A 16,386-nucleotide genomic window follows, 5' to 3' on the forward strand; every position below is an offset into this window, starting at 1 on the left:
CTAACCCAACAGAATAACTCAATGCTAATGCAAGGTTAGAAAACAACTTAACTTATAAAATATGGCCATAAAGGCAACTCGAATCTCAAAATAGAATATTTACATATATATATAGATGAGAGACTCAAAACTAACGGACTGACTGTCTGTCTATGAAGCCTCTAAAATACTGAGATGGATGTTGGGATAGACCCCGCAACATCCTAATAAAACAAAAAACTAAGAACACAAAATAATTGAGTCCTCCGGAATGCAAGGAGGCTCACCACTGACTCTGGAGTGCTCAGCTGGATCAACGACGTGCAGGATGCTGATCCGGGGCACCTGAATCTGCATCATCAAACGATGCAGGCCAACTGGCATCAGTACATGGAAATTACGAGTATGCGAGTTGGAAAACTAAGCAACAAAGGCTAGAAGGAAATCTGGAAGAAACTGAATAGCTTACCTGGCTCAACTCAACTCAACCTGACTGACTTCTTTCAATATAAGGCAATTTAAAACAAGTGCGATATAAAGAAAGACTGTTTAAAACATGCTATAAACTCTGTGTGTATACAAGGATACAATAAGCCTGAAATGTATATAGAAATACAATGAACTGATGTATATAAAAATACAATAATCTCTGTGTATGAAAATACAATAACTGCTGTGGGAGTTTCTCTAACCGACAACCATCACATAAGAGCTATAGTGATGATACAGCGATCGACCTCACGCTGCCAGAGCATCTTATACCTGGCCAAAGGTACAAGACCTGAACTGCCTAATGGATCCACTAGTCTAATCTGAAAAGGATTCATCTAAAAAGTATGATCCTTTTCTACCCATGGTGGCTAACATGGTTCTATGGGGGCTGTGGGTTCTTTGAACGCTCCCCCAATTCGGTGCTCGATACTACTCCCAAAAATGTACTGGCTCTTATGTTTTTAAAACATATTTTTTCCTGCTGATATGAGATAATTACTCAAAAACTAGCCCGAAGGCTCTTTTGGAAATCTCAGTTTCCAACCTTGTTTAAATGTAAAAACATTTCTTTAAAACTTCTTTGGGAATACATAGTTCCCTAATAACTTTGAGAAAATAGCTCAACTTTAAACTCTTTACTTTACTTGAACTCTTGGCTTGATGTGAAACTCTTAACTTTTGACTTGACTTGAAACTCAATACTTAACTTGGAACTTAAGCCTTAGAATGAAGTTAAAACGTTCAATGAAGACTCTTGGAAAACCTTAAAGACTTGCTTTGACTTACTTACTTCTAAGCTTGACTTCACTTGACTTGGAAACTAACTTCACTTGAATTGGAAACTAACTTCACTTGACTTGTAGTTTTACTTGACTTTTAGAAGTACCTTGGAGTGTTGGAAACAACTAGGAAACATAGGTATAATACCTAGGAACATGTATGAAAAAAATGGTGAATGAAAGGGAAGGATTGGTGTCCTTGGCACTAGGAGAGGTGCGACAGCCCAGCCCCTTTTTCCCCAAAAAATCTGACTTTTTCCCCTTGTTTCTTTCCAATTCTAAACCCTCTCAACCTCAAGGTTTCAGCAGCAACACTTAGAATCATAAAGATCCTTATTATACAATAGATTCAACTCAAAAATCACAGCCAGAAATCTGTACTAAACCAGCAAGAACTTCAACACAACACCACTACAACTTCAACAACCAATAAATCTTTTCTTGGAATTAAAAACGAGTTGGTGTGTGGGGGTATGAACCAACCAATACTAAGGATCATCAATCTCTCAACATACAATAGATCACAACTCAAATACACAGCCCAATCCTGTCCCACAACCAACAATAACTTCAACAACACAACTAACAACATCAACAACAACTAACAACTTCAACAACAAATCCAATCTTTTCTCAAACCATAAACATGAGCTTGGTGAGTGGGGGAAAGGATCAACCCACACAAAGAACTCACATACCTTGATAGGGATCACCCCCGACGAAAATCCACAATGATCTTGACGAATCTTGTTGATCTCCTCTTTCTTCTCTTCTTCTTCTCCTTCTTCTCTTCTTCACCCTCAAGAACCCTAACTCTTTCTCTTTCAAAATGGGACAAAATGATCCAAAGATCAGCCTAATACAACAATATAAGCTCAAAAGAAATGATTTGTGAAAAGACTAAAATGCCCTTAAATTTCCGGACGGACTCCTTGCCAACTGCCCCAACTTTCAAAGGGCATAACTCGCTCATACGAACTCGGAATCGAGTAAACTCGGTGGCGTTGGAAAGATCATTCCACAAGCTTCGAAACCATAATTGGAAATACTCCTAACTCATCCTGAGCTAGGAGTTACGACTGCTCAAAGTTGGCCAAAAACTCACTGATTTCCACACTTAGCCAAATTTCCAGATTTTTGAACTTAGCCAAATTTTCCAGATTCTGGACTGCCAAATTTCCAGATTTTAAATTTTTCCAAAAATGACTATTTCCAAATTTCAAGCTTCTTCAAAGCCACTTCAAATTGTCGGATGTTACACAATCAAAGTTAGAATTCTAGCTATGTATATGATAAAGTCTTATAATTTAGCTAAAATCATATGTTTATGTTAAAAATTCATTGAATATATATATATTTAAATAATTAATTCAAAATCATAAATTATTTTTTTTATAAAAAAATTTAAAGCTCATGAACTCAAAATTTTAAATTTGGATCTGCTCACTATTGACATCCAATTTTGGCCCTCCCCGATAATAATTAATTGCCGAGCTTCTTAACTTTCAAACGATTTAGAATAATTAGCTTTATAAAATTTAAAATAGTTTCGAGGTTTTTAAATAATTTCAATCGATTTTCATAAGCATTTTGAATAAGCAATATATTTCATATAATCATATATGTAGTTAGTACATCTTATAAGTATTTAAAAATCATACAAAAAGATTTATACGTTGTTAAAATAAATATTTTATTAACTTAGTTTCATTCGGAACTATAGTTTTAAAATTTTGAATCAATTAGTGGGTTTTTTAAATTAATTGGTTTATTAATTAAGTTAACTATTTTATTTCAATAAGAATAAGAAGCTCACTAATTAATCACACTAATTCGTTTTATTTAAATTTTAATCAAATTTGTCAATCGAGCTCAATTTAGTTAAACTCCAATTCCAATCGGCCACAATTGAACTCAAAAGGCCATATCTTAATTTGGAATATAGCATTTTTATTTATGAAATTAGCCATTTGCCTTTCAACTTTTCAAATTCCTTAAAAGACCATTTTTGGGCTTGCTTACTTTTTCAGCAGTACAAGTTCAATTTCCAGCATAACCCAACAACTCTTCAGCCCACTCTCTCTATTCTAATTCCCTTTCCTCTTATTTCCAGCGACCCAATCCAACCCCCGAGCCGGCCCAACTCCTTTCCAATCCTAAAGAAACTTACACGGCGTCTTCATCAGCAACCTCCAGATGTCAACAACACAGCAGTCCAAACGCCTCAACATCACAGCGAGCACACAGAGAAATTCACGGCGATACACGGCCAGACCAAGAGTCAACATTGTGAGCAGTATGTTGTGTTCTTCTTGTCCTTATCCTCGACGTCCCTTTCAGCTTATACGAATCGCAGCGGGCAGCACACACGCGTTTTCTCCCCTTTCCTCTTCCGGAATGGGGTGAAATTTCAGAAAAAATGTTAGTCTCCCTAAAAGGGTGAAAGAATTGGAAGTTTTGAAATCGAAAATGGGCCTCGAATTGAGATTCGTCCGTTTTCCCCCCCAATTCGTGAACCCTAATCTCCTTCTATTTATTCCTTTTTCTTTTCAGTATTTGGGGGGGATTTTTGTGAGAAAAGTGGGGAGATTTTTAGTGGAAAAAAATTTAACTTAAGGCAGCAAAATTATCTAAAATACCATACAAAATATACTTCAAGGAAAAACAGAGGAGATACTCTTGTTTTAGTGCTTAGGTTTGACATTATTGCCCAGACTTCTCGGCTACTGTTTGTGCTCAAGTTTTCGTGGTGAAGGTTGTCATTTCACTCGCTTGGTCTCTGTTTCGCTGCCCGAAAAAGGTGAGAATATCGCATTTATTTCGCTTATAGCTTTTTCCTCTTCTCAACCTTTGTGTATCTACTTCGGTCTCTCTAGTAGTTGTTTTCATTAAGATGTCTTTGTGTCATTTTCGAAGTGATCTAGTGCTTACTTGAATATGCTTTTCTCTGTTTGTAGTCTGCTTAAGTCCTTGGTTGTTGTTCTCGTTTTAAGCTCAGCCTATTTATTTGTTGATCACTCTGACTTTGTTTTGTCTCCAGCGGTTTTGGATAATTTTTTCTTGTTTTGTTTATATGCGCTGAAAATGTCGATGACACTATTCTGTCACTCCTTTGTATATTCTTAGGCCTAGATTCGAAATTCATGCTAATGTAGATAGGCGTATATTTATTCGCTTTTCACAATCGTTTTATGTTTTAGATGATTTTGCTATGAGGCCCATATATTGCTTCTTCTATAGTTCTTGTTCTATCAATGGTATTATGTTTTGCTTACTAGAATGCTATCTGAAAAGAATGCTAAAACGTGTTCCCCTCTCTTCCCCGTCTTAATGAAGTGTAAAGATGTTGAAGCTCCTTTCCCGTTCGTATTTGTGGGTTCTTATCTTACTTTATTAATACTGTCTTTGGTGCATGTGAAGCTTGTAATTTAATTTTAGTACCGTATGAGCCATTTGCCATTTTGCTTAATCTTATGAGAGCATAAGGTGTTTATCCTCATTTAATTATTAGGAGTTCACTGATTACTAAGGATGAGAAGATTGTTTATGTGCATTTATGCTGTAATAATGAGCTAAATATTTGTTAACTGTGGGCTGTTCTAGCATTTTAGTATTCCCTTAACTTCACATGTTTCATTTTGGAGTTTAGTCATATTAATTTATGTAATAAGAAGCATGCTTTGACCCTCTTATTTTTTGTTACTTGCTGTCACTAGTATGTATTTTCTCCTTTAAATGTTTTGCCATGGAATTATTATTGGGGTATAGGTTTATGCAAAGTCACGTGATCACAAGTTGACCATGGTTTGACTAATCCCAAATGGGAAATCTCAAATTATAAATAAAAATAAAAAATAAAAAAATAGTGTCCTTGCATTATAATTTGTTTGTGCTAGTTGAATGGATTATTTTTAATGCTATGTTTGTTGGTTGTCTTAGTTCTAGACTAGTATCTAATCTTTTTTTTTTAAGAGTTATATGTATGTGCTTAGTCGCCTCTTTTTTTTTTTAGTTAATTAAAGGAATATTTATCTAAGTTGGGCTACTTTTTTCCTCAAAATTTATTATGTAGTAATAGACCATGTGCCCATTTATGATAATATGCCATATTGATTAGTTTATGTTATGATTGAATGTGATATCTCTGTCAGTTGATGTAACTCGGCATGTGACTTTGATATGGCGCTACCATGTGACTTAGTTTTACTAAATAATGTGTCGTGCGAATACTCATTCTCGGTAAAAATGCAGTAAATCTTATTAATTAGTCAATGACACCATTTTGTTTTGTATCTTAGATTTTAACATTAGCTTACACCCAATTGATGCCTTATTTAATTATTGTTTATAATAATTCTAATTTCTTATCATTCTTTTTTGTTGCATGTGAAATCTGTCCGGGACCTACGGACCCTATCCTTGCATTTTTCTTTGGGCCATGGAGGCATAATTCTATTTCTATCCGAGTCTAACGGCCATTAAAAGTCGACGAACAGGTCCCGAAGTTGAAAGGAGCAACCGATTGAAAAATTTGAAAAGATTGGGCCAAAGGCCCACTCTTAATTCATAATAGTTGTATTTCGTTACTTCTGGGCCTAAGCCCTGTTGACACCTAATTTTGACCCTCCCCGATAATAATTAGTTTTTGAGCTTCTTAATTTTTAAACGATTTAGAATAATTAGCTTTATAAAATTCAAATAGTTTTAAGGTTATCTTAAAGTAATTTCAGTCGGTTTTTATAGTATTTCGAATGATAAATATATTTCGTATAATTATATGCATAATTAGTATATTTTATAAATGTTTGAAAACCATGTCAAAAGATTTTTACTTTGTTAAAAATAAATATTTTATTTATTTAGTTATAGTTTGAATTGTGGTTTTAGTTTTGGATTAATAAGTTTATAGGTAAATCGATTAGTTTATGGTTAAATTAATTATTTTATTTTGTTAAGATTAAAGAGCTCATAAGTTAATTATGTTAATTTGTCTTATTTAAATTGCTAGCCGAACTTATCCCAATTAATTCAATTTGGCTACATCTCTAGTCCCCGATTGGCTATGATTTAAGTCAATATGGCAAAAGCTTAAGTTAATTCTCACCAATTTAATTTCATCCTTGACCCATCTTAAATGAACAAACTTTGGACTTGCATTTTGCATTTTTAACAAACTTCCAGCCTATACTTTATTCCTATCACACCAAAGACCCAACCCCATACGTATAGCCAAATAAGGCCCAAAATCCATCAGCCTTGTTCATCACAAATATCAGAAATAAGTTCAGCCCATTATTAGGTTTTCATCCTTATTCTATCATTAAGACTCACAACATCTCTTCCTTTTCCTTTCTTAGGCAAAGTTCCAATTTGTTTTCATCCCAATTCAGATTGGTTTCACCATTTTCAGCTAAGTTTTTCCTCTCTCCCTTGCACATTTAAAGCTCCTTATTGAAAAGCTGAATTTTTCTTTTTTTTTGTTGACCAAAATTCGCTGCAACTATGGAGAAAAAGGACGATTTTGTTGATCTCTCTCTGTCACATTTTGGACTGATCGTGCTTTTTTTTTTTCAAAAACTCAAACAATTTTCCATTCTCCAATTCCCGCTTAAAAAGGTTTTGGCTATAAAGGTTCAGAAAAAATCTTCAGTAGGGGGAAAGAAATTTTTTTTTGAGTTAGAAAGAATATAGAGAATTAGCTAGTATTAGAAAGGAAGAAATACACTCAAATCATATAGTTCCTAAAATCACAGAAAGACTTCCTGTTCTTGCTTGCTTCCTCTTTGTTCGTTGGAGTTCTTGGATTCACATTCTAGTGGTAGTGAAGTCACTTCCTTGCTCGCTCTGGCCTCAGTTTCGCTGCTCCAAAGAAGGTAATGCTCTCTCCTTTGTAATGTTTTCCTTATCGTTTTTTTTTGTTTCCAGCGTGACATCTATAGATATGCTTTGTTTGGTTTGCTAGTACTTGTCGTTGAGTTCGGGATGGTTTGCTATAATATGACTTCTTTAAGCAATTTCAATATAAATGGATTCATATGTCCCGAGTTTATTTCTTTGTCTCTGTCGGGTATGTTGATTTTGGACGTCCGAACCTATATTTCTTTATTTTCAATGGCTTAAGACGTTAGAATGGGCGCTCATTTTGTTAACGTTGATGGTATGAGCTATTTTTTCTTAAAATGAAAGATGATTTCTCAAACTGTCTAAAATGGAAATTGGATGTTATATTACGTACTGTTTGAGATCTAGTCGCGGCAGCTCTCCCCGTCTTGTTATATTTGTTTGGTTTTGGCGTCTCAAACCAGCATGTTGGTATTCATGGCTATTTGTTTGTCCTGAAAGTCTAGTTTTTAGTTTAATGGTATATCTCGGCCAAAAATATGATTGTTTAGCTTTACTATTTGCCATGTTTTGGAGTTACTGTTTGATAGACCCATCCTGTAAGGATATTATTTCTTCTTTTTGCCTATTTGTGTTTATATTTGCTATATATTTTGCTATTATGTATTCCCCTGTTAAGGTTTAGTTCCAACTAGCCCCCTTAGGAAAATTTTGGAAGCATAAGGTATATGTTGACCAATTCTTATTTTTATGTGTTGTTTATAACCTCTTTAGTTATCACTTTTCTCTGCTATGCTATTCCATGCTGGAGATATTTTAATTTATGCTTTGTCAGTTCTTATGTTTTGGACAAATATGTATATTGTTCCTATATTCCTCTAACCATTAAAGTGTACTGTAATGAACAAGGTTTATCTTTGTTTCTCCCTCTTTGTCATCTCGTAGGTGTGTTAAGTCAGCATATTTATTTAAGTGTCTATTGTGTTCTCTTTACTTTTCTCTTAAAATTATTGTTGCCCATGTGCCACTGCATGATTCTCTCAAATGAGATTATGTGTTAATTTATACATTCTCGAGTTAGTGTGCCTTTTCCAGTGAATTAATTCATCCTCCCTGCATCTATGTTGATTGAATTATCCACTAACTCCCTTCCGCTATTTCATTTTGCATGTGAAATCTATCCGAGTTCACCATGGACTCCATTTTACTTCTCCGCATTTCGCGAGAGCCATAAAGGCTCAAATTTCTTTACCGAGTCAACCGGCTATAAAAAATCGACGAACAGGTCTTGAAGTTGGAAGAATGCGAAAGCGGAGGAGAATTGAAAAGATTGGGCCAAAGGCCCACTCTTTATACAAAAATTGTATTTTGTTATTATTGGGCCTAAGCCTATTTAGCCATTATGTTTATTATTTCGATAGAATTTAGGACAGGTGAGAAATTGGGTCAAAGGCCCAAAACGAAAATGGACCCAAATACCGGTCCAGGCGGACATGAAAACCGGATTTGGGCCCAAGTTCCTTTCTCTCTTTGTTTTATTATGTTTGTTTATTTGTTAATAATTGCTATCGATTTTAAGGTTCCAAACATTCAAACCCCCCAAAAGATACCCGTTTTGATTTTATAACTTAACTAAATCAATCACCTTTAACGAGGCCTAAAAGTTTTGCAAAACATTTCACTTAGATAAAATCTTAATGTTTCCCCTTTCCCGGTCCTAAATATAAAAATTTGTTCAAATTAAGATAAGTTAAAATACTTTAGCCAAAGGATTAATTGTCGGATAACCACATTAGTGGATATTCTAGGTGCCTTAAAAACCTTCCTAGAATATTAATAGGAACCCCGAACCCCCCCCTTAAGCATTTTCAATTGATTTTCTGTTTTAATCTTTTGAAAAATAAGTTTTCTTAATTTTCCTTTAAAAATTAAGTGGCGACTCTTAAACCAGTCAAAATACACTTTCCAAATAAAACAAGCCCATTTTGCTATTTTGTTAGAATTTAGGACAGGTGGAAGAATTGGGCCTAGGGCCCAAATAGAAATATTTCTATTACATTAGAATATGACAGGTACAAATGACTTAAATGGGCCAAAGGCCCAAAACTGAAATCAGGCCCAAGTACTGGCCCAAGCGGACAGGAAAATCAGATTTGGGCTCAAATCTCTTTCCCTCTTTGCTTTATCGTGTTTGTTTACTTGCCGATATCTGTTACTTAATCTTAAGGTTTTTTTTAAAAAAAAAATTCAAATCCCCAAAAGACACCAATTTTGAATTAATCACTTAACTAAACTATTCAACTCTTACTTGGCCTAATAAATAAATAAATTTACGAAATACTCCACTTGGATAATATTTTAATATTTTTCTTCTTTTTCTCTTAAATGGTCTTAACTATAAAAATTGTTCAATTCAAATTAAGTCAACGAATTTAGCCAAATAGTTAATTATTGGATAACCGCGTGTTAGCGGCATTTCGGGTGCTTTAAATCCCTTTCCGAAATGCTAATAAGAACCCCGAACCCCTTTTAAGTTTTTATTAGATTTCTGTTTTAGTCTTTTGAAAACAATAGTTTTCTTGATTTTTCTTAAAAATTAAGTGGCGACTCTAAAATCTTTCTAAATCTATTTTTAAATAAAACACTCACAACACTACATATACAACAATAACAATTGAGTTTAAGCAAACAATGTGTTTCTTAGATCGACAGAGCATATATCATACACATGACTTCTATGGACTTTAATTTCACAGAGAGACGTATCAAGAATTTGAATTTATGGATTCGATTTTAAAGATTTTTGATGTTGAATAAATTTAAAATTATAAGTTCAAATTTATCATATTTTCTAATTTTTATATAAATTTATGTATAGCATTAAAAATATTAAATGCAGAAGAACTCGAGCCCCAACTCTACATCCGGCACGTGCTTCCACGACATTCATAAACTTGTCTTATCCTTCTCATAATAGCTCTTTGTTTCAACTCTCAACTATAAGTCTGTATTTATTTCTATTTTTATTATAATGACAAAGAAGTATACCTATGTTATTAATTGGTCTCATTTATTTTATGTGGATCGTATTAATTAATATTTTTTTAATTGTGGATTGGGAATTAATTTAGTTGTAGATATATGGAAGTTTACCCACAAACTTCTTTTTCATTTGATATTTGATACCTCCTTTAAAACTCAATTAATTTTGTAAAAGAAATTTCTATAGAGTAAGTTTTTTTTTTTTTTCAATTAAAGTTTTCATTTGATGTTCAGTATTCATTGAAGCCTTATTATTTCGGATTCACGCCGAATAGGACCCCATTTGGGGGAAGTGCTCTCTACCAAGAATTTTTCCATACTCAAGGATCAAACCCAAGACATCTCAAGATATCTGATTAAGTTGTCTCAAGTTGATGTATTTGTGGCTGTCTTATGTATATTTACTTTGGAATTAGTAGCTTTAGTTTATTTTCTTCTTCAAGAATCAAAGTTCACAATATAAGCTATGGCTTTGCATCGATTGGTTCGGGTCAATTTTATGTATTGTCATTTCAGTTTATCGGTTTTTGGTTATGGTTTATTGATCAATTGATTTAACCAATAAGAAAATGCTTTTAAAACAAATATATGACTTCTCTAACAATTTAACATGACAAGATAATAACGTAACTTTACAAATGTTCATAAAATAGAAACAATAATAACTAATATGAAAAAAAACTATACAAGTGTAACACAAAGAGATACTAATAGGAATAGTGTTCTTACTTTATTTTTTGACGTTTTGTATAATGGAAGTTTTGAACTCAATGTCACTATGAAGTGTAAAGGGAAGGCTAAAGGACAAATGCACTAACTAGTAAGATATTGAGATTAATATTTAACATTTATGTACGGGTAACGTACTATATTACTATAATCTTATCGGGTTATCGATATACCCAATAACCCAATATAAACCAAAACCGAACCGATAATCCAATAAATTTTTTTAATAAAACCATTAAAAACTGTTGACCCAATAACCCAATAGCAATAAACTAATTGCACTTTTTCGGATTTAATTTTTTTACCCCTAATAAAAATTACCTGTTCTAGCAAGTGCAAGTAGACAATTGATATATATAGCTCACAATTTACAAATTCTTTCTAGTGTTAATCGTCAAAAGCATTAACTTCTCAATATATGGCTAATAATTATTTGAAGTATTCATATTTGTGACAGTTAATAATAATTATTTGAAGTATTCATATTTGTGACAGTTAATAGGTTTAAGATGAGAAAAAGTATTTTTTTTTTATTTTTTTAAAAAGTATATAATTTTCTTCACTGTCACGCGAAGTGCAAGTTGTTTTATTACTCTCCCGATCTCAGTTGATCATTTTCGTTTTTTACAAGCATATATTAAGTATCTTAAATAAGAAGTTAATTTTATTAATTCATCCCTTAAAAAGTGTTTGAAAATTTAATAAACAAATGTGAGCACTTTAAAATAGAATTAATTGCATGAATAATATAGGGAAAAATTATTAATGCTTTCTTCATTTAGAAAGATGGACAACTATATATTTTTAATAAAATGATCAACTAATATGAAACAGAACTACAGAATGAATAGTTACAACTAAAGTGAAAAAAGGAGTTCTTCACGAGAAATACTTCCGTTTGAAATATTCATTTATCTTTTTGTAACATTTACATCTAGACAAAAGTGAAAATATGATTATTATTTTTTTAATTCTCCAACATTATACTTTCCTTTTGCTTTTTCATGAGAAAAAGGTAAGATGCCTATATATGGTTTAAGTAAAGAATAAATTGGAAATTATGACCCATCTTCCCCTCACATTCAAGTGAAGTACTATTGAAGTAATTTTTTTTTTTTTTTTTTAAATATACTTATAAATAGAATTGAAGTGCTTGGTTAATTTGTCAATTTCCATCTTTTGAAGAAAAAAAAAAGACTTATAATTAATATTTACTCCAATCAAGGAACTGCATCAGCCAAATTCCAACCTATCAGGTACACCTACTTCTCCTCCTTCATTAGCTTTAATTTATATTTGATTCTTACAAAATAGTTAGAACTAGTAGTAAATAAATTGTTTAATAACACACGCACACAAAATTATATCGAGGGAAGGAAGAAAATGGGGAAATTATCATAAAAGATTAAAGTCATTCATTTAATAATTGAGATTTGAATCATTCAATATTTCATTTTTTTTTAATGGTAATTCTTGTTTGAAAGTTGGTAACATTAATATATGAAAGACATATTCTTTAGTTTTCTATCATCTTTAGATTTTTTTTTTTTATTGTTATCCAAATGAAAATTAATGATTGGATTACTATTCTATATCAGTTAAAGAGATACGTAGAGTTATTCTATTTTAATTGATAAAATGATATTAAGAAGAAAAAAAAATTCTTTCTACTTATTTATTAATTAAAGTTATTAGGGAAAAAAATAAGAATATGATTCTTTAAGAAAATAAGAATATGGTTCAAGATTGAAACGTATGCGATAACTCAACCACACAATTAACTTATTGATATTGTGTTATCAGATTAACACTCGATGAAGTTAATCAGACTTGGGTATAAAGAATTGACTTGGTTTATTGTCAGATGCTTTGTTCACTATAAATAATACTATTTTGTTCGGTTAGTGTGTCTATGTAGTTTAAAAAATAACTTATCAAAAGTGTCTATGTAGTTTAAAAAATAACTATAAAAAATGACACAGTGGGACACGACATGAAGTGTCTAAAATGAACAAGCTTAGTTGAGGTGTCTAAGTGAAAGTTGGTGCCAACTTTAGGAGGTCACCGATGGATTCAACCGATATTTTATTGATAATAAGCTAGCATATTAGTACATTTAAAGTTGTTAAATAAGTCAAACCGTTGAGTGTAATTTTATCCGTTCAATAAGCAACCCTCATTAATGTATCAAACAGACATTCTTAAGGCTTAAAAAATGTCATTAAATCGTGCGAAATTGAACAAAAATGTCCTAAATTAATAATTTGTTCCAAAAAAGTAATTGCTGGTCCAAGTAAATCTATTATTCATTTTTTTAATATAGAAAATGGTTATTCTACTTCAATTAGAGTTTTTTTTTAATTATTTCTTTATAAACGCATTATTTTAAGGGAAAATAGTCAAAAATGTCCCTAAACTATGAAGTGATTAAAAATACCCTCCGTTTATCGTTTGACTCAAAAATATCCTTGCCGTCAATACTTTGGTTCAAAAATGTCCTTGTCGTCAATAGGTCTAGAAATTAAATGCCCCTATGAGTCAAAAATGCTCCTTTTTGAATAAATATATATTATACTTTTTCTTTTTAAACACATCTTCTTCCTAATTAAAATATATTCAAGACTCATATTCTTGTTTTCTTTCTTTTAAAATCACTTTAACAAATAAAAATGTAGGAAATAATTTTTTCTTCTTAATCTCATTTTATCAATTAAAATAGAATAACTTCATTGTACCCTTTTGACGAATAATATTTCATATATATAAGATCATAGTATATCCATCATTAATTTTTATTTATATAACAATAAAAAATAATTATAATAAAATAAGAAATATTTTTATTTTTTATTTTTTTCTGAATTAAAGTAGGGTAAACATTTGCTAATTTTAAAAAAATATTATTAGAAAAAAAATGTGTTAAAAAGAAAATAAATGATATATTTATTTGGAAAATGACATTTTTGACCCATGAAATTACAATGAGGGCATTTTTGGACCAAAGTATTGACGACAAGGGCATTTTTGGATCAAATCATAAGGGAAGACATTTTTGTTCATTTCACATAGTTTAAGGGCATTTTTTTTTTTTACCATTTTTCCTTCTTTTAATAATAATAACAACTTTTTATAGTAAATGATTGACCTACTTTAATTCGAAAAAGATTAAGAAATAAAAAATATTTTCTGTTTTATTAGAATTTTTTGAATGTTAACCAAGAAAAATTAATGATTTGATTACTATGATCTTATATATATGACCTATAGTATTGTTTAAAAATAAACATAGACTTATTCTATTTTAATTGATAAAATAAAATTTTAAAAAAAAATTCTTTCCTACTTATTTATTAATTAAAGTTATTAGAAAAAGCAAGAATATGATTCTTTAAAAATAATATTTTTATCAGGAGTAGAATGTGTTGATAAAGTAAAGAAATAATATATTATTAGAAAAATGGCATTTTGACCCATTAAGTAAAGAAATATATATTCTTTAAAAGATAAAAAAATTTACCCTCTTCTGAATAAATTCTAATGAAAACATATAGATATTTAAACTTATTCATAAAACAACATATTATGTTATATATAATTATAAAAAAAAAATATGTATATGATTTTTTTTACTAAATAAAATATACCAAATATTCTTAAAAACCAATCTAGAACAGGCAAGACTTTTTGGAAAGCTTGGTCAAACACAATCTACTTATTAATTATCAAAAAAGAGCAATTCTCAAAGGAGTGATCAAACACAAACTGCTTTTCTTCATAACTGTTATTGTAAAAATATGCAGTTTTTGAGCCTTGAGAATTGGAATTCTTCCTTTTTATTGAAGCAGAGAGAAAAGAAAAACAAAAGATGGGAGAAATTGTTCTTTCTGCAGTTATCACCAAAGCAACAGAAGCAGCTGGAAATCTACTCCTTAAAAAATGGTTAAATTTGAATTCATTAGAAGAGAGCATGAATTGGCTCAAAACAGAAATGGTGCAAACTCAGTCTTACATTATTGATGCAAGGACCAAATTAACTCAAGGAGATTCAAGGGTCAAAAACTTGATCAAATATATTGAACAACTTGCAGGTGATGCTGACGACATCTTAGATGAATTCCTTCCCAAAATTGAACGCAAAGGAACAATTGGTTGTCGCGTTTGTAATGTTACTTCTGCCTGTTAGAATATGCACAACGGAAGCTATATTCAGGAGCACAAATCTTACATATAGACTAAACAATATAACATAAACGAATTTAGAAGAGCACTAACATGTTGAAACTTCTACAAAAGTCGTCCAGATGACAAGGATCCAGAGCTACGATCTTCTCCTATTTCCTGATTGACTGTTACTACCAAGTTACTTGTGTGGGCAAGTATTACTTGTTTTTCAAAAGATAATTTCTTTCATGCCACATCCAGCCTATTTATCTAGTTTTCCAACTCAAGAATGAATAGGAAAAACGTCCAAATAAATTTCAGGCTTAATTAGCAATCAAGAGGATCATGAGAATAAATTGAGATAAAAACGTTTTCATCCATTAAAGGCCAAACGTTTTTGTAATAAGAACAAAAACGTTTTCATCCATTAAAGGCCAGACGTTTTTGTAATAAGAACAAAAACGTTTTCATCCATTTAAGGCCAAACGTTTTTGTCACTAACTCAATCTTTAATTCTCAAATAATTCATCCTTTAAAGAAGATCAACAATAAAATTAATTTGTCCTTCTTTTCAAACTTGGTCAATTAATCAGGCATAGTAGGGACCGTAGATATATTTAATAGAGGCTTCCAACTACGATAATAATTCTCAAATGAACGAATTAACCATATCGCAATAAATTACAAAGTATTCCACTAAAATTCTGTAATTGCACTCCTCGATTTAATTTCGAAATCTACCACTACATCTTATTTAACCCCCCATGTTAGAATTACCGACACCAATCAATTAAATCAAAATTATCTGAAAATTTAATTCATTGACTAAATTAATCCTTTATTATATTTACTTAACTTATTTCACGTGACGGATCTAAAATCCACCTGCAGGGTTTTCACGTGAAAACTTATAAGTAATCATAAAGGGGTGTCTTCAACTCGGGTCCGAGACACGGTTTTATCAACTAATTATTATTTCACTAATGTAATTTGTCATTATCTAATCTATTAGGAATTTATTGACTCATCAAAAAGTCTCACCTTTTAATAGATTAAAACAATAAATAAATTACATAGATCATAATAATTATATCAAGATTGAGAGTATAAGTACATGTAGTGGACTAGAGAATTTATTTATAAATATTCAGAACATAAACAAATGTCTCTAATTGGTCCGTTCAATACATACAAAATGTACTAGCACAAGAAGTTGAATTTAACCATTCTCATAATTAAGATCAAATTATATTTAATCTTGTGCTACGATCATCAAGATGTTCGTCCTACTTCATCTTTGATCGTGAACATAAATTTATAACTTATATGCACCAACAATTTTAATCTTCCGTGTATGAGTTAA

This window comes from Solanum verrucosum, unplaced genomic scaffold (assembly GCF_900185275.1).
Source record: "Solanum verrucosum unplaced genomic scaffold, falcon-dt-bn FXZP01000218.1, whole genome shotgun sequence".
Lineage (NCBI taxonomy): Eukaryota > Viridiplantae > Streptophyta > Magnoliopsida > Solanales > Solanaceae > Solanum > Solanum verrucosum.